We start from the raw sequence: 16904 nt of genomic DNA, 5'->3' as shown, positions 1-16904 counted from the left end.
GGGGAATGCCATGTCTTGACTTTACTTTCTCTTAGAACCTTTAATGAGTTTTGTGTCTGAATCTCCAAGAATATAGTGAGCAGGATTTCCTTAATTTTTAGTCTATTGAAATTTGGACACTTCTTGGACGTCAGGGGTATTGCAGTGATTCTTTGGGATGCCCAAAGCTATTCTTGCTTCACTTTAAGGCTCCCATCTATGTGTCTTACCCCAACGTTTAATACAAAGCTCCAAAAACAACAGAAGGAGAGTGGAGGGTGGAAGGGGACACCCTAAGGAGGGGGTGGAGAGAAAGCCCAGCTCTGGGTTGAGCTCTTTGCCCACTAAGGCCATTTTGGAGTTTGGGTCTCTGATGACTTGGGTGCAGACCAGAGAGAGTCTACCTGTACCACTCACTTTCTGCAGTTGAACGGTGGCTTTAGCTGAGCCTGGGTGTGGATGCACTTCAGATCTGTTCTATTTATTCTCTGCAAGTCTCTGCAGCCTCTTGATGGATCCTGTGGACAGGAAGGTAAAATGAGTTGAGTAACTGCTTCATCTGTCTCCCTGATGCCATGGCAGCCAGCTGTGTAGGGAGGGGGGTCTTGATTAAAAGTGAGAGGTAAAGAGCAGGAGTGCTTCCCTTGATGGTGTTTTGATAGGTGTATATAGAAGCATCTTTCAAAAATATCCAGACTAAGAGGATTCATGGAGAACGTGGAAAACATTATAAGACAAGGTGTCTTACTTCTGCTTCTGTATATCATTAGCAATCCTTTGACTTTATTTTTGATTTTGAAGTAGAGTCTTCTAGTGCGGTAATGGTTCTCATTTTCTGGCCTTACTATATTCACTCCACGAAGAGAGGAAATACACCCTAATCCCAATGTGTGCCCTTGGTCCTTTTAGAGGAATCTGTTTACAGAAGATAAATGTGTAATAGAGTCCGTAATAAGTTTTCTCAGTTGTATTTCCAGTGGGACCTGCTTTGCCTCAAAATTCAGTTTATTATTTTCTAGGGAATACACTGTCTTTACAAAAATTTAAAAAATATAACTAAATATGATTTTAAGGAGAATGTATAGTTCTAAGATCTGAATAAAACGTAGAGCCTATATTCTTAAAATTTTTGAGTTACATGGGTTTTTAAAATTGGTAGTGTGACAAATTTTGGGGGCGGCATATTCATTGCCATGGCTGCCAGGTGGAAGAAAATTAGTGGCGTGAGGGTCCTGGGATGCTGCTCAGCTTGTGTGAAACCAAATCTGGACATGTGTGACAAAACTGAATACTATTTCCTGATGAGTTCTCCCCTTCATCAGTACTTGTGTAAATATTTGTGTGTGGGAGGTGTTGCATCCCAGGCAAAGTAAAAGCAAATGCTAAATTGTGACCTCTAGAAGGTGACAGTTCAACCCTGGAGTCCTAAGGGATAAATCTCAAAGCTGATGCACTGGATATTAGGGAACCAGTCATACCACAGACTCCAATTAGCACTGTATCTTGTAACATTTCAGGAAGCAAGTCCTGGGAGGGGTAGGGTGAGGGGTTAGGTGGTTCTTGCTAGGGGGCCAGCCCAACACTTCCAGGCAAATCACTCTCTCTCTCAATCTCTCATGAGCACTCATATGCACGCGCGCGTGCACACACATACACACAGGGTATAGTAACATCTAGAATCAGTCTAGATATCTAGATATCAGCTCTGCCTCTTAGATGAACCATATAGCTCATCCATATTTCACTTCACTTATAGGCCCATCTTTGTTTTCTGGGCTTGGATAAATTTGAATGATATGACATATCCAGAAGAAATTAATTTAGGTCAGGCAACATTCAGTAAAGGGGCTGCTTGTCTGATATCTGCTCTAGACACCAGAATTGTGACTGAATTTGTCACGAGCACCCATCCAATCCAGAAAAACTATGTTGATCTGTTCCTGAAGTAGTTCTGTTACTTGGCACTGCAACAACCAAGTATTTGGGCTCACCCCATGGAAAGAGAACTATATACATTTTAGTACCCAGCTAACATGTGCCTAGACTATCTTATCAGAGATTAAAGCAAGTGCTTTGGTTCTTCCTCATAGAGAAGTGTCAGGGAGCACCTCATCACCTTGGAGACTGAGTCATTGCTGAGGTTCTGGAGGACAAAGTGTGTCTACCTCCCCAAAAGAGGTGAACAAGCTGGAGCTTATGCTTATCCCTTTTATTTTTAAGGTCTTCAGGACCCTGTGTGGATGGAAGAATAGGAAAGGCAAGGTTGTCCTGGGGTCCCAAGCCGCCCCCATGCCCATGTCTCTGCACCTTCCCTTCTAGATCTTCAGCAGTGGTAGGAACCAAGGACCCTAGTCCTGCAGCTCAGATCTGGGAGGCACATGCCCAGGACTGGGGTTTGTGATTGCTTGACCAGGTACATGCCCCTTGTGAGAGGCCATTCTCATGTGGGGGTGGGGTGGGGAGTGGGGCTTGGGTTTCCTACTCTGGGGATGGACCTGAGTGGGGTAGGCTGAGGGGAGGAAAGGGTAAGAGTGGCTATAGAGAGTGCATACTGATGTAAATGTCCTGGTTTTGTTTTTTGTTTTGTTTTTTGTTTTTTGTTTTATCCTTCTAGAAACTAAAGAAAGTCCTCTTTAGTATGTACGGTCAGAGAATTGTATCTGATTTGGGCTGGACTTTACCTGAGGTGTCTGAGTTCCCTAGGTTCTCTTCCACAAGCTGCACACTTCTTTTTTCAAGCCCATCTACATGGGGTGTGGTTTTTCAGAGTCAGGACACACAACTCTGCCTTTGCAGTGGTATTTGCTTTGGGTTTTCCTTGAGTATCTTGTGTATCATATACATTGCTATAGATGCATTTTCTTTACTTGTTTTTTTCTCTCAGAAACACATTAAAAAGAATGCTGACTCTTTGCTTTACTTTTCATCTATTTCCCTGGAACAGTTTCTTGTTTGATATTGCAGCTTTGCTCTCCAAACCTAGATTTTCTCTGCTCTATAACTCTGTGGTCTGACAGGTTGCAAAGGCAATGGGGTTGTAGACCTCTTTTGGTCATGAAGAGTCTCTTCTGATTGGCATTGGAGCTGAAAATAGAGTCCCCCACTGGGTGCAACTGTATAAGCCATTTTGTGTCACCCATTAAGCAGTTCGGTGGGAGTTAAACTGCTGTGTTTAACCATATGTGCTCATTGTACTGCGGAAGACACTTTAAAAGTCTTGAACAGAAGCAAGTTCTGAGCTAGTGGGAGACAGTGTCATTGCATTTGGTCACGCCGGGGTTGCGGTTCTCTCATTTTCCAGTGACTTCAAATGCTGATCTAAATGGAATTGAGTGAGAGAGAAACAAGATTATTATTATTACTATTTGTTTTTTGCATAACGCAGAAGACCTCAGGCCCATGGGCAACTTTCTAGCTTTTTCCCTTGCCTTGCCATCCTCCTCCCCCGCCGCCCCCGGCCCAGTCTTTATTCCAACCACTCTGAGCTAACTCCTTCCAGCTCCCTGTCTTCTGTCTCTGCTCACAAGGTTCCCTCTGTCTGGAACTCACACCCCCAACCTGGCTGGGGAATCCCTGGTCATCTGGCAAGACCTTGCTCCAGGGCTTAAAAGTCTTTCCTGACCTTTCCCCCTGCAAGTTGGCCCTGTGCGGTAGCATGTACGGACTGCTAATACCTAATACCAGAAATGCTCCATCTCAATTGTTTATAGTTCATTTCCATAGACCATAGAATAGTGTGTTGGTGAAGAGCACAGCCCCGGAAGCCAGACTGCCTGGTTTGAGATCCCAGATCTGCCACTTAACTCTGTGTAGTGTTGGACAATGTCCTTACCTGCTCAGTGCCTTGGTTTCCCCACCTTTAACATGGGGATGATAATAATAGCATGTTTACCTCATAGATTGTGGGAAGGAGTAAATGAATTGATATAACTAAAGCACCTGGGGTGGTGCCTGGCAAGGAGTGTGTGTTGTTTGCAGTTATGATTATGAATCTGGAAGTCCTTGGTGGGCAATGACACTATTTCATTTGGTTTGGGCCCCCAGTAGTAGAAGCTGAAAATGTGAGTGGAATAAATGAATGACCAGAACACCTTCTTTCTGTCCCTGAGTTTAATGTCATTTTGATTGTACATATGTGCCTTGAGTCTGAAGGCAGAAGGGCAGGAATGGTTCTGAGCAACAGGAGCGTGAGGAGATAGCTGAGATGAGAGACATTCACATTCACCACCCGTGAGCCAACCTGACCGTTGGGACGCAGTCTTGGTTTTGGCCCGCCGTCCTGGGTAGGCCTCTGGCTGAAGGATCAAGCCAACCACTTCCCTCTGCCATTTCCCGTCTCTTTACTGAGTGGAACTTTTCCGTGTCTGGTCAGTAGTGCTGCCAGGTCAACTTGTCAGCTCTAATTGGTTCATTTATTCCTTTAAAAGTGGCATGTCTGTTGGATTGGCCCACACCTGCACAGGTGTGGCCTGGGCTCATGTGGCCTTGTCTTTATACCACAGTGTTGCCCTGATTGAGTTCTGAACATTTTCCTGTACAGTGAGGAACGTTCATCCAGCATGGGGAAGGCAGGAATAGAGGTGATAATTCTGGATGGTCCTGGTTTTTTATTATTATTCCTTTTCCCTCTGAGCTAGAAAGAAGGTTACTGTCTTCTCAAGCAAAAGGAACATAGGATCACAGGGATCTGTTAATTATGCCCCTATCTGCTACTTCTCATTCTAAACTCCCAATTTTATACCATGATTCCATTTACCCAAGTTCATTTTTTTTCACTCTTACCCTTTTGACCTCGTAAGCTCAGGCTTTAAAAATCTGGCACCTACTCTATCTCTGTAGTTGCTGTCCTACTTTAGGCCTCATTTTTTTTTTTTTTTTAAAGATTTTTTTTCTCTACTTATTTATTTGACAGAGAGAGAGACACACAGCGAGAGAGGGAACACAAGCAGGGGGAGTGGGAGAGGGAGAAGCAGGTTCCCCGCCGAGCAGGGAGCCCGATGCGGGGCTCGATCCCAGAACCCCGGGATCACGACCCGAGCTGAAGGCAGACGCCTAACAACTGAGCCACCCAGGCGCCCCGGCCTCATTATTTCTTGATGAGACTTCCCTCTAGGTCCCCAAGCAGCTTCCTGTTCATCCCCACTGTTGCCAGAACAGTATTTCTATAACATATAATCTTGGATTATATGACATGATAAGATGGTCCTAAAAATGTGTACTTTCTAAACTATGTCTCACCATTTTAAAAAAAGTTATTGTGTTCTTGTATTGTATCTCCTATTATCTGAAATGATTAAAATGTTCTTAATATAACTATATACTGGGATGTAGGTGAAGTGTTGACAAACCAAGGTATTGATGAGGATACTGAGCTGGGACAGCCTGAGAAAGGTCCAGGGTGGAACATATGAAAATGAAATGTAACGTGGGGATATGGATGACACATCAAGAAGGGGAAAAAGACACTCTAAAAGTAATAAATTCGTTACAGATGCATCTCTTTGGGACCCTGTCAATGTCCATACTTGACCTGAAGGAGGAACTGACCTGTTGGAAATGTTTTGTTTCTAACAAAAGGAAGCAGTGATTTGGTGGGACAAGAGAGGGAGTTTTGATTATTTTCAGGGAAGAAGTTCCTACTGCAGAGATAAATGTGAGAGTTAGTAGCTTATAGGTGGTATTTATTTTTTTATTATTATTTTAAAAAATGTTATTATGTTATTTTAGTCACCTATGGGTGGTATTTAAAGCCATGGGTGAGTTCACCGAAGGATGAGACAGATGTGGGAGAATCGAGGGCCACAACCACGGCTGAGCACTCAGCAAGACTGGGAGCCCCCGGGGCTGAGAAGCAGGGCCAGTGGAGGAGGACCAGAGGCTGCGGAGTCCTGACGTGAAGAGAATAGGGAATTGCAATGCGGAGAGAGACCGTCACAGTCAAACACCACAAAAGGGTTAGGAAAAACTGGAACTGACAAATGAACATGGATTTGGCGATGCAGAGGTCAGTCTGGCCAGAGCTTCGAGGGGCAGGCCTGACGACAGTGGGGTACACCAAGGGTGGGAGAAGGTTATTAGAGACAGTGATCTTAATGACTCTTGCAAGCAGTTCTGCTTAGAAGAGTGGGGAAGTTTGGAGGAGAAGCGGGGTCAAGAGAACTGTCTTTGCGGGGAGGGGAAGTGTGATTGGGAAAAAGGAACATTGATAGAAATGTCCCTAAGCCTGGAGACGTTTCTGTGCATCGATGGACGATTTAATGCAGTGTATTGGCTGCAGTTGAAGAAAAGCCACCGGTGAATCTGGTCTTCCCCAGGTAGGCGTGAGGCAGGCCCCCGGGACTGCTATGTGCAGAGAGCAGAATGGACTGTGTCCTGGCGGCCCCTGCTCCACCACGGCCCCTCCCGCCTGGGGCTCATCTTTAACAATGATGCTAAGGACCCATGAGTAGGGGGTTCAATTATTTTCCCTGGAGCTGGTCACAGCAGATTATGGAAACGAGGTAACAAGACCTACTAGATGCTTCAGTAAATTATTACACACTGTCATAATAGCTCCTACTGAACTAGGGCCTATTGAGGCACTATCCTGGGTTTTGAATATACGTTAGTTTTCTTCCTTACAACAACTCTCTAAGGTAGGCACTTCTCGTCGTGTATGAGAAAGCTGGTGTGCAGACAGACGTGGTGACACCCCTGGTCGCTCAGCAGGGCTGCTATTCAAACCTGGCTTGTTTGACCCCAAGGTGTACAGTGTGCGGCTCTGCTCCGCTAGTGAGTCTGGTGACCAGGAATTTACTCAGGCTTTCTTAGACTCTATTTTTATATTCAGCTTTTAACTCTTGAGGCAGGAAGTGCAGGAAGATCCCATCATTGCATAAACTGTGTAAATTGAGTATAGTAGTAATTGCTCATTTTATCTTCAACTTTGTTCTCTGAGACATTAAGAGCTACCCTTTACACCTGATACTCTGGAATGAGAAGGGGAAAGACATTTATCCCATGCACGTTATTTATTCACCGTATATTCCTAGCTTATCACTTTTGTCTTTTCCCCGTCCTCCCTGAAAAATCCTCACTTTTCATCTCCCCTCAAGAGGCAAGCCTCTGGCTCCTTCTGTCCTCTGTCTGACCTTCTCTGAACTCCCTTAGTACCATGCTGCCATTCTTCTGCAGGACTTCACACAGGGTTTCTGTCGTGAATGCATTTTTGGCTTGGGATAAGGCAGGCAGAAATTTGTCTTTAGGTTCCATTCTGATTTCAGAGAGCTTCTATAAAGATAAGGCCCAAGGCCTCAGCAGCCCGTTGGACTGATGTCTTTAAACTCTAGTCGACAGCAACTTTCAGATTCCTTTTGAGGGTTATGAGCTTAGAGCCCATTCTTTATGATTCATACTAGCATTTCCTTAGCTGGTTTTATGGAACACCGTTTGGGGTGGATGCGACAGGAATGCTGTGTGAAGGCGGACTCAATGTCAACGCCTCTAGGAACTACTGTGTATGCTCCTCCTCTCTTGAGGATTGATCATGTGTATTAATAGCTAAGAAGTCATATAGAATGTCACAGTTTGGGTTTTCCTAGAAGCAGGTGCTACAATAAGGATTCAAAGACAGGTCATTTATTTGGGAGATCTGGGGGATGACTGGACAGAAAATGGTAAGGAAGCCGGAAAAAGGTCTATAAATAGGTCAGCCATTGCTGTGTGTGACAGAGCTTACACCTGAGGGGAAACTCTGGGAGAGACGGTGTACAGTGCAAGCCTCAGAATTGTCCCATCTGAGGGATGACGGATCTGAGGTATTTATACAGCATCTTCTGTCAGTCATTGTTGAGGGCTGCTCCCAAGTGCCTGCACTTCCAGTCTGTCAAAGCAGCCTCTCAGGCTTTGGAGAAGTCCCTCAGGCAAAGAGATGCAGTGGCCATTGGAAGTCCGTTTGAGGAATATAGAGCATGGGCATTGCCTGCTATGCAGAAAAAAAACAAAAACAACCCTGTTTAGTTTAACCTAGTATTTTCAGAATACTAATTGGGCATAAAATATTTGCTCCTTGGCACACTTATGCATGTGCTGTGGAACTACAGTTTGGGAAATGTAGGGGTAATAGGGCGACAAACGTAATGTAGTATACAAGAAGCCTAAAGGAAATAAAACTGACACTTCTAGAACCCCGGGTCCTCTCACCAGTTCACTTAGGACGTTCTGGATCTCCTGCATGTGTCACAAAGATGTGAGAAGCCAGACACATTGCCTCAGGGCCAAACATGGCCCACATTGCAGTGTTGCTCGCAGACCAGATGGGTGGGGCCTCAGGCAGGGCACCCTTGAACTGGGCTGTCCCGGGGGTGTAGCTAATAGTCTCATATGACAAGTGAGCATTTGAAATATGGCTGTTACAACTCAGGAACTGATTTTTAGAATTTAATTATTTAAAATTTGAATCAAAATGCATACAGGTGGCTAACGGCTACTTTACTGGACAGTGCAAACCCAGACGTATGCCACCTCTCCAGGATACACATGAGAGGTGTGCCCCATCCCTGCACTGATGCCCTCTGACTCCCTCTACCATCTAAAGATTATTCTTTGCCAACTCTGGGCTCCATCTCAAGGGGTTTCCTGTACTTTCTAGTTCCGATCTTCTCCCAGCTTCTCCAGCACCCTGCAGTGGTTGACTTTCCCAGCACCCAGCTCTTACAGCATGGTAGGCACCAACTTGCTCAGCCCCTTCTGGACAGTTTCATAGCTGAGTGTTGCCATCGAGGCACCTTTCAGGGAATGGCTCCCCCCCCCCAATATGGCTTTGGAGTGAGGTCCAAAGTGAAGCACCTCTTTGTGAACAGATTTCTCTGGTATCCCCAGGGGGCATATTTCCAGTAAATTCTACTCCTGCAGCACCTGAGCAACTTCTCTATTATCTAATGAGACCTCTCTAGGAGGTCTGGATCTCAGTCCTAGGGGAGAAGACCTCTTCCTTGGGTGCTCTCTCAGCCTTAAAAGGTAGAAGGTCTGTGCTATGGCTTCCCTGGGAGGAGGGAGACAGCAGGTTTTACTTACTTAGAAAAATCTTCTCATGCTGGGAGGGGGAAGAACTTGTTTAGCTTATCCCAAAGCCTTGGCCTCTCAGCTGCCCAGAACCCCAGCTGCTAAGAAGGACTATAATCATGAATAATGATGGTGATGACATGATAACAATATCACAAATGATATTAATAATAGTAGTTGTAAGAACATTCATCACTACTATCATTTATTGGGTCCTTACTACTTCCCAGGTATTGTGCCCACTTCTTTATATATAAGCTCACTGAATCTTCACAAAACCATGTGAAGTATTTTATAGATGTAAAAACTAAGGCATAATGAAGTAAAGTAATTAAGGTTAAACTCTGAGGCTAGAATTTGAATGCTAGTCGGTTGGACACCAAAGCCTACACTTGTAATCATATGCAATTGCAGTGGAGGCTATGGGTTGTCTACTCTCTTCTTCCTCCTTTCCTAATGGGGTGGGACCTGATTTGGTTTAGGTACCAACCTTCCTCCATTTAGTCCTGTGAGTTAGGGGAATCAACTCCATCCCTAGCTCTGGGTAGATTCTACTTAGTCCAAGCCAAGAAGCATGTAAGTGGTTTCTCTGTCACCATAATGGATCTAAGTGGGGGCATGAGATCTAAGTAGGTCCAAACATGGCCTTGTATTCCATGACTGGGGGAGAGATTGTGTCTCTCTCTCTCCAGCAGGAAATAAACAAGGCAGCCCATGGTTACCATTGCCGTGGGTAGCCATCTTGTAACTATGAGGAGAGCTAACCTGGGGACATAGAAGACATCAGAGTCAAATGAATGAACGGTTGATAGGCACCCAGAACCAGAACTCTAATCATCTTGTGCCTGCAGCCCTACTGACTATCTACTGACTTTCTCTTATGTTATCTAATAAACTTATTTATTTAAATAGTAGAATCAGGGTTTCTACTACATGCAGTTCAGGATACCCTAACTGATAGAACTATGCCTTTCCTCTGTAACTTGCAAAATGAAGTGCCCAATATCTGTAAGGGGCATTTGCTATTTCTTTTTTTTTTTTTAATTTTTAAATTTAAATTTAATTTAGTTAACATATACTGTATTATTAGTTTCAGGGGTAGAATTTAGTGATTTCATCACTTGCATGTAACCTCCAGTGCTCATTACATCAAGTGCCGTCCTTAATGCCCATCACCCAGTTATCCCATCCCCCCACCCACCTCCCCTCTAGCAACCCTCAGTTTGTTCCCTATAGTTAAGAGTCTCTTATGGTTTGCCTCCCTCTCTATTTTCACCTTATTTGATTTTTCCGTCCCTTCCCTTATATTCATCTGTTTTGTTTCTTAAATTCCACATGTGAGTGAAATTATATGGTATTTGTCTTTCTCTGATTGATGTATTTCACTTAGGATAATACTTCTATCCACATGGTTGCAAGTGGCAAGATTTAATTTTTTTGAAGGCTGAGTAATATTCCATTGTATACCTATACCACATCTTTATCCATTCATCAGTCAATGGACGGCTGGGCTCTTTCCATATTTTGGCTATTGTGGACATTGCTGCTATAAACATTAAGGTGCATGTGAGGGGCATTTGCTATCTTAATTACACAAAACATTTTCTTGTTTTCTTTTAAAAACAAATTTTTAATTAATTTGACAGAGACAAAAGGGGGAGCAGCAGAGGGAAAGGGAGAAGCAGGCTCTCTGCTGAGCAAGGAGCCCAATGCGGGACTCAATCCCAGGACCCTGGGATCATGACCTGAGCTGAAGGCAGACTCTTAATAGACTGAGCCACCCAGATGCCCATTTTCTTGTTTTCTTTAACCTTTAAATATTTCTTAGCATCTAAAATGCTTTAAATATATACTTACATCCTTTAGTGGTTCTTAGAGCTGTGTTCTTGTTTTCCTCTTTTCACAAATAATTACTAACTTCTCTTATACCACCCAGTAAAGGACCCTAGTGATATCTCTTAGCCTGAATTTTGTCTCCCTCTGATTTTATCAATATTCTAATATGAAGGATCACAAAAGTCATCTTTTCAAAGAAAAGTAATGACAAGAATTGTGGGAGTCAAACACACCACCCATAGAAAAGCCTCTTTCTTACAATATGCGCTAATGGCGTGTGCCCAAGCACCAGGAGAGTTGAATGGAGATGAGCGGAGGAAGGTCATGGGACCAGTAATACTTACAAAGAGGGGTTTGGGTAAGGCCAGGAGGTGGGAAGGAAGGTGGGACCCAGAAGTGTAGCCAGGCCCAGTTATTCCACTGCCCTTAAGAATAGAGATCGAATGAAGATCATTAGGGCTCTACTCTTATGTTACAAAGCCCTGCTGAGACGGAGAGCTTGAGCTGCAGAGAAACAAGTTAGAAATAATTGCAGTCCTGTCTATGTATGCACCGAAGTGCTGTGAGCTGTAAAAGCCTGAAGTTTAGAACAGTGGCCTGGGAGGGTGAGTGGCTGGTGTTTTAGGGACCTAAGCAATGAAATTGGCATGAGTTATGGGGGATGCTAGGTCGTCACCAGATTCCATAGACTCTTCACAGTCTGAGCAAATTGCTGGGGGAGGCAGAATTATTCCACTTGGCATCAGACAGAGAAAGGGAAGAGCAGTGTTGGAGATGCTTGATGATATTCAGATCTCAAACCTGTATTGTCACTTTTTCTGTATGGTCGGCTTTGTACATGATCAGATCACCACGCTCTGGAGTTTAATTTTAGAGCATCTAATTTCTTATCAGTATAAGAAGGAGAGGCCTGAGTGGGCATGATTGTGTTATATTTCTTCCCCAGAATGCAGGCACACTGTCAGTTGTCTTTTATCTGTGCATTAGCCTTTTTATTTTCTTCTTTATAGAAAACCAGAACTGCACTGTTCCCTGTTTATTTTACCAGAGAGGACAGCAGACGCTGGCCAAGTAATTATGGCAGGTCACTGCTTTAAAAAGGGTTAAAATAAAAAGTAAGGAGGGATAGAAATGGGAGAAGGAAACTGGGTTTTGTGTCTCAAATTTGCTAGTTAATTTCTTCTTGTATGATAGTTGCATAAAATCCTTATTTCCTCTAAAAGCAATGTTATAAATTAGAGCTCTATTCCTGGAAACCCATTTAATAATATGTAAATATTCAAAATATTGATCACAAAAGTAAAGAAAAAAATGTGCAACAGGGATAATATTTCACAAATAATAACTGGAAGCATTTAAATATTTCTTTTAAACAAAAATACCCACGTAGCCTTCTGTCTCTAGCACAACCGAGAGGTTTTGGTGATCCAATGATGCGGACAGGAGAGAAATTCCCGGATTGATCTAGCAGATCAAGAACTAAGCTTGGAGGATGCAGATCCAGGGTCAGTCTTCTGCCTCTGAAGGCTAAGCCCTGCTTTCCAGTGGTAAAGGAAGGACATGGAGCAGAAAAAGTAAAAGAGAAACCGTACCCTTGTTGATTGCAGAGAGCAACAAGGAAGATGTGGAAGGAAGGACCAGTTCTCTGTGATCTGTGCAACAAGGAACAGACCTAGAATACTTCCGTTGTTATCAAATGTTGGTGCAAATGCTTTCTTACGAACATTGTGTGAAGGCAGTGAGATCTGAATGCCTGATGAGTGGGGAAGGTTAGTGAAAGCTGTGGTGTTTGCAAGTTATTGTGGAAAGTGTTAGGATTATTATTTCCACATTTCACTTCTAATATTTTTTTCTGATTATCAGAAACACATACTCATTGTAAAAAGAAGGAACTTTTATTTCATCATCCAGAGCAATCACTGTTCTTGTGTTTCCTCCTGTAATTTCTTTAAAGGCAATCCCAAGAAGCCTCAGGAGTTTCTGAGAATGTTGTTGAATTTAAGAAGAACTTTAAGAAGATAAACTAGGAGGGGCACCTGGGTGACTCAGCAGTTGAGCGTCTGCCTTTGGCTCAAGTCTGGGATCCAGCCCCGCATCAGGCTCCCTGCTCGGCGGGAAGCCTGCTTCTCCCTCTCCCACTCCCCCTGCTTGTGTTCACTCTCTTGCTGTGTCTTTCTCTGTCAAATAAATAAATAAAATATTAAAAAAAAAAAGACAAACTAGGAGATAAGAGAGTAAATAATGCATGAAATACTCAGAGGTGAATCTTAGACTCTCAGAAATGCTGTTTGGAATAAATCTGAAGGAGTGGTTTGTTAAATTTTATCATCTTAATTTATATTATAATGAGAAGTGGAGTGCAGATGTCTTCCGGGTCCTCATTTTCTTCTACTCTTGTAAGACTGCTAGAAGAAATGACTCATTATAGAGAGAATTAATGAATGGGAACTAATGTGTGAGAGCCAGGGACAAGTAAAAATGACTGTAAATATATGAACACCTTTGGTCTTGACCGTAGTTGGAATCATGTTAGAAACACTCAATGGATTACTTTTACTTAAGGTGTCTAATGGTCCTTGTCTAAAATGAATTTAATTGTTACTGTTTCATTACATTTTTCCATGTTTCAGTGACCTGGACATTCCTTAGAAAGCTGCATGCAGGTTTGGAGAAGTTAAATTGCAGCTCAACAGGCGTTGACTTTAATAAGCTTTTAAGTTTTGTTTTGCATGAAATTGTTAATAGAATAGGGAAATATGGTGGTGACCAGTGGTTCTCAACCTTTACCAAGGAAAAGGCCTCTTCATGATGTAAAATGATGTGATAGACTGCTCATATAATAATGGCTTTCTTTGCCTAGTCTATGTGAATATGGATTAGTGTATTCTGTGGAATAATTACTTGACTTCCGGCCATAGGCTGGGCTTCAGCTACTTATTAGAGAAGAGCAAGCATCTTGCAAAGAAGGACTCTTAGTGTAGAAAATCGCCTCCTATTCACGAGTCCTCCTACTCCTGGAAACTTCTTTGAGTCCGGTTATCTCAGGAATTTTACAAGCCTTCTTGTTTTGTCAGTTTGTCTTACTTCAGTCACTCGTGTCAGGCCCGAGCAGGAAACTATCTCTGCTGTATGGTTCTGTGACTCCTCCTTTGTTCTATGGTAAACACCTACTTTGATCCAATAGAATTAAGCCAATTGAGTGACATGGAAAGGAGCCTCAGGGTGCCTGGATGGCTCAGTTGGTTAGGCATCCAACTCTTGATTTTGAATCAGGTCATGATCTCAGGGTCATGAGATGGAGCCCTGTATCAGACTCCACACTAGGCTCCATTAAGATTCTCTCTCTCCTTCTCCCTCTGCCCCTCTCTCCACCCCCTCCCTTTGTGCGTTGTCTTTCTAAAAAAAAAAAAAAAAAAAAAAAAGCACAAGAGAGAGACTCTTGACTGGCTATCTGCTGGTCCTATTTTTATTGTTACACGCAGGCCAAGTGCATCAGAAATATCTTCATAATCTAGTCAGTGCCTCACCCAGGTTGGCGTTTGAGTGCAATAGTTTAACTTCAATGGGATACTGCAGATTTCTCTACAATACTGAGAGAAGAAATAGAAGTACGTTTTGAGTAGATATTACATTGTTGACATTTCCTTTGATTTCTTTCGGGGTACAGATCCTGCAGCTTTCTGCCCTGTTTTAGCTAGGGATGCAATTGTTCCCGTTATTATTTGTTCAGAAAGGAGAGAGGTGTTCTGTCGAGTCACTCCATTCAGTGCTGGCTGCAGAACATTTCTTGCACAGTTGGAAAAATAGTCTGTTGTTCTTATTGAAAGGATGATCTTTCCTTTGGCAGGAACAAAACCTGTATTCTATCTAGCAGAGAAACACTTACATAGCCAGAAAGACAGTCACTTTTAGCTCTAAAAAATATACCAACTGAAAGCTAGTTTTGTGATGCAAATGTAGTGCCAATGACTAAGCTACTTTGAAGGCAGAAGTCACAGAGTGGCTTGGCAGAGGCCTGGAGCCGCTCCCCACCCCCCATGGTATTCTGAACAGATGCTGAAATCCTTATCTTTACTAGAGTTTTGAAGGTTGCCTTTCTTACACTGAACACACTCTCTTTGTCAAGAGAGTTTAGAAATATAGTACTTTAAAAATTTAAGCCCCTCTGAAAATAAGACACCAGGAGAGAAGTCAGCATAATGTTTCTGATTCTGGGTTTCGTTGCCGATTTAATCACTTATTCGCTTGGTGGACCTGAGCAAATTACTTCACGAAGCCTCAGTTTCCATATCTGTGAAGTGGAAAAGACAATAGAATCTACCCCATAGAGTCGTAGTGGAAATTAAATGAGATATAGCACAGTGCCAGCATAGTGGTTCCAGTAATACCAGCTATTATTATTCTATTATGAATAAAATATCTAGCAGTAGCTGGTATTTTATACCCACTCTTAAGTCCTAACTTCTTACTCTTTTCATGGCTTTTTTTTTTTGTGTGTGTGTGTGTGTCATACCCTGCTAATGCCCCTCACCCAAAGACCACCAAGAACATGCCTGTAGTTGAACAAGTTGGATTTTTTACTCGTAGCAGAGAAGGAAAACACCATGGGAAATCATGGGTGTCTCAGTAAGAGGGTTTTAGAAGGAAACTTAGGAGGGTTTGGGCTTCCATTGATCACTTGGGGGTAGATCTAAGGAAGCAGGAATTGCCTCTAGATTGGGTGCTGTTGGAAAGTGGGGCAGTTCTATGATTGGATATCTCAGTGAATCTCATCTATAGGAAGGGGAAGCTGGAATGAGGATAAAGCTATACAGGGTAAAGAAGCAGCAGTTACTCATTTTGGCTAAGGGAGGGGAGGTGTTTGGTATTTTGTGGGTGGCACAGTGATCTGTTTTTGTCTGAGCTTTGCCAAAATCATGAAGTGGCCTGGCTTTGTCCCATTTTATCATGGTCTCAGAATAGCCTTGTCTGAGGCTGATATTCTGTGAGAATGTTTGTGAGAATCACATGGTCTAGCTGTGAGCACCAGGCCAGCTTCTCCATGTCAGGGGCTACTCCTCTTTCTCAATCATCATGACTAGAATTCTGAAGAAATACTCCAGTGATTTAAATGAATATCACTTCTCTTTCCCATGCAGAGTTGAATGAGATCCTAGCCAACTTTTCAGGAAAAAGTCGTCACTCATTTATTCAGTCAACAGAGGTTTTTGTTTGGGATCTGTGACTGGGCATTGTTCTTTGTGCTGGGGCTCTGACAACAAGCAAAGGAAGACCACCTTATATTCTAATCAGGGGACGTGGGCAAACAAGGAAACAAATGAAGAAACCAAATGTTATCAGCTCTTGATAAGTGCTCTGAAGAAAGTAACCAGGGTTTGACAGAGAATAATGGAGGGTCTGTTATTCACAATGAGGACAAATGTTAAAGAGAGCCTGGTGGAGGTTTTATGGACTGGTCGAGTCTGTAATTCAGATTTCCTACATCACAGCCTGTGTTTAATTTCCTTAAATAATTTCCTTGAGTTATTTAAGTTTGCATCTCTTATGGTATATATACACGCACACATTTTTCTATAAGTGATATCAGGATTACCAATAGATATCAGACACAGGATTTTGTACTCATGCTAAGAATATTTGAAATACTTAGAAATCTCAAATCTGGTAGGGAAAAGTATAGGGTAATGGAGAGTCTTTTGAAAATTTGCATTTGTAGATTGTGGGGTTTGTAATACACTGTTTTATTCCACAATGATGTGGCATGAGAAATTAGCCAATTCTGGAAGCTCTATTGAAGAGGAAATAGTTTTTCAGTTACTTTATTTTATTCGCATGGCAATACATTTTCAAATCCACTAGTTTTTTCTGCCTTCTTGCAAATTAAATAACTTGGGCCTAATTTTTCAATCTTTGCTTCTACGTTTTTCTTTGACTATTAATCAAATTGTGCCTTCTGATTGTGGCAATAACAAGAAAAAATAAAGACCGCTCTTAAGAATACAAGTACTTTTAAAATTATAGATTTAAATTAAAAATTAACAGCACTT

The sequence above is a fragment of the Zalophus californianus genome, chromosome 3 (assembly GCF_009762305.2).
Source record: "Zalophus californianus isolate mZalCal1 chromosome 3, mZalCal1.pri.v2, whole genome shotgun sequence".
Taxonomy (NCBI): domain Eukaryota; kingdom Metazoa; phylum Chordata; class Mammalia; order Carnivora; family Otariidae; genus Zalophus; species Zalophus californianus.
This window is presented reverse-complemented; position numbering follows the sequence as displayed.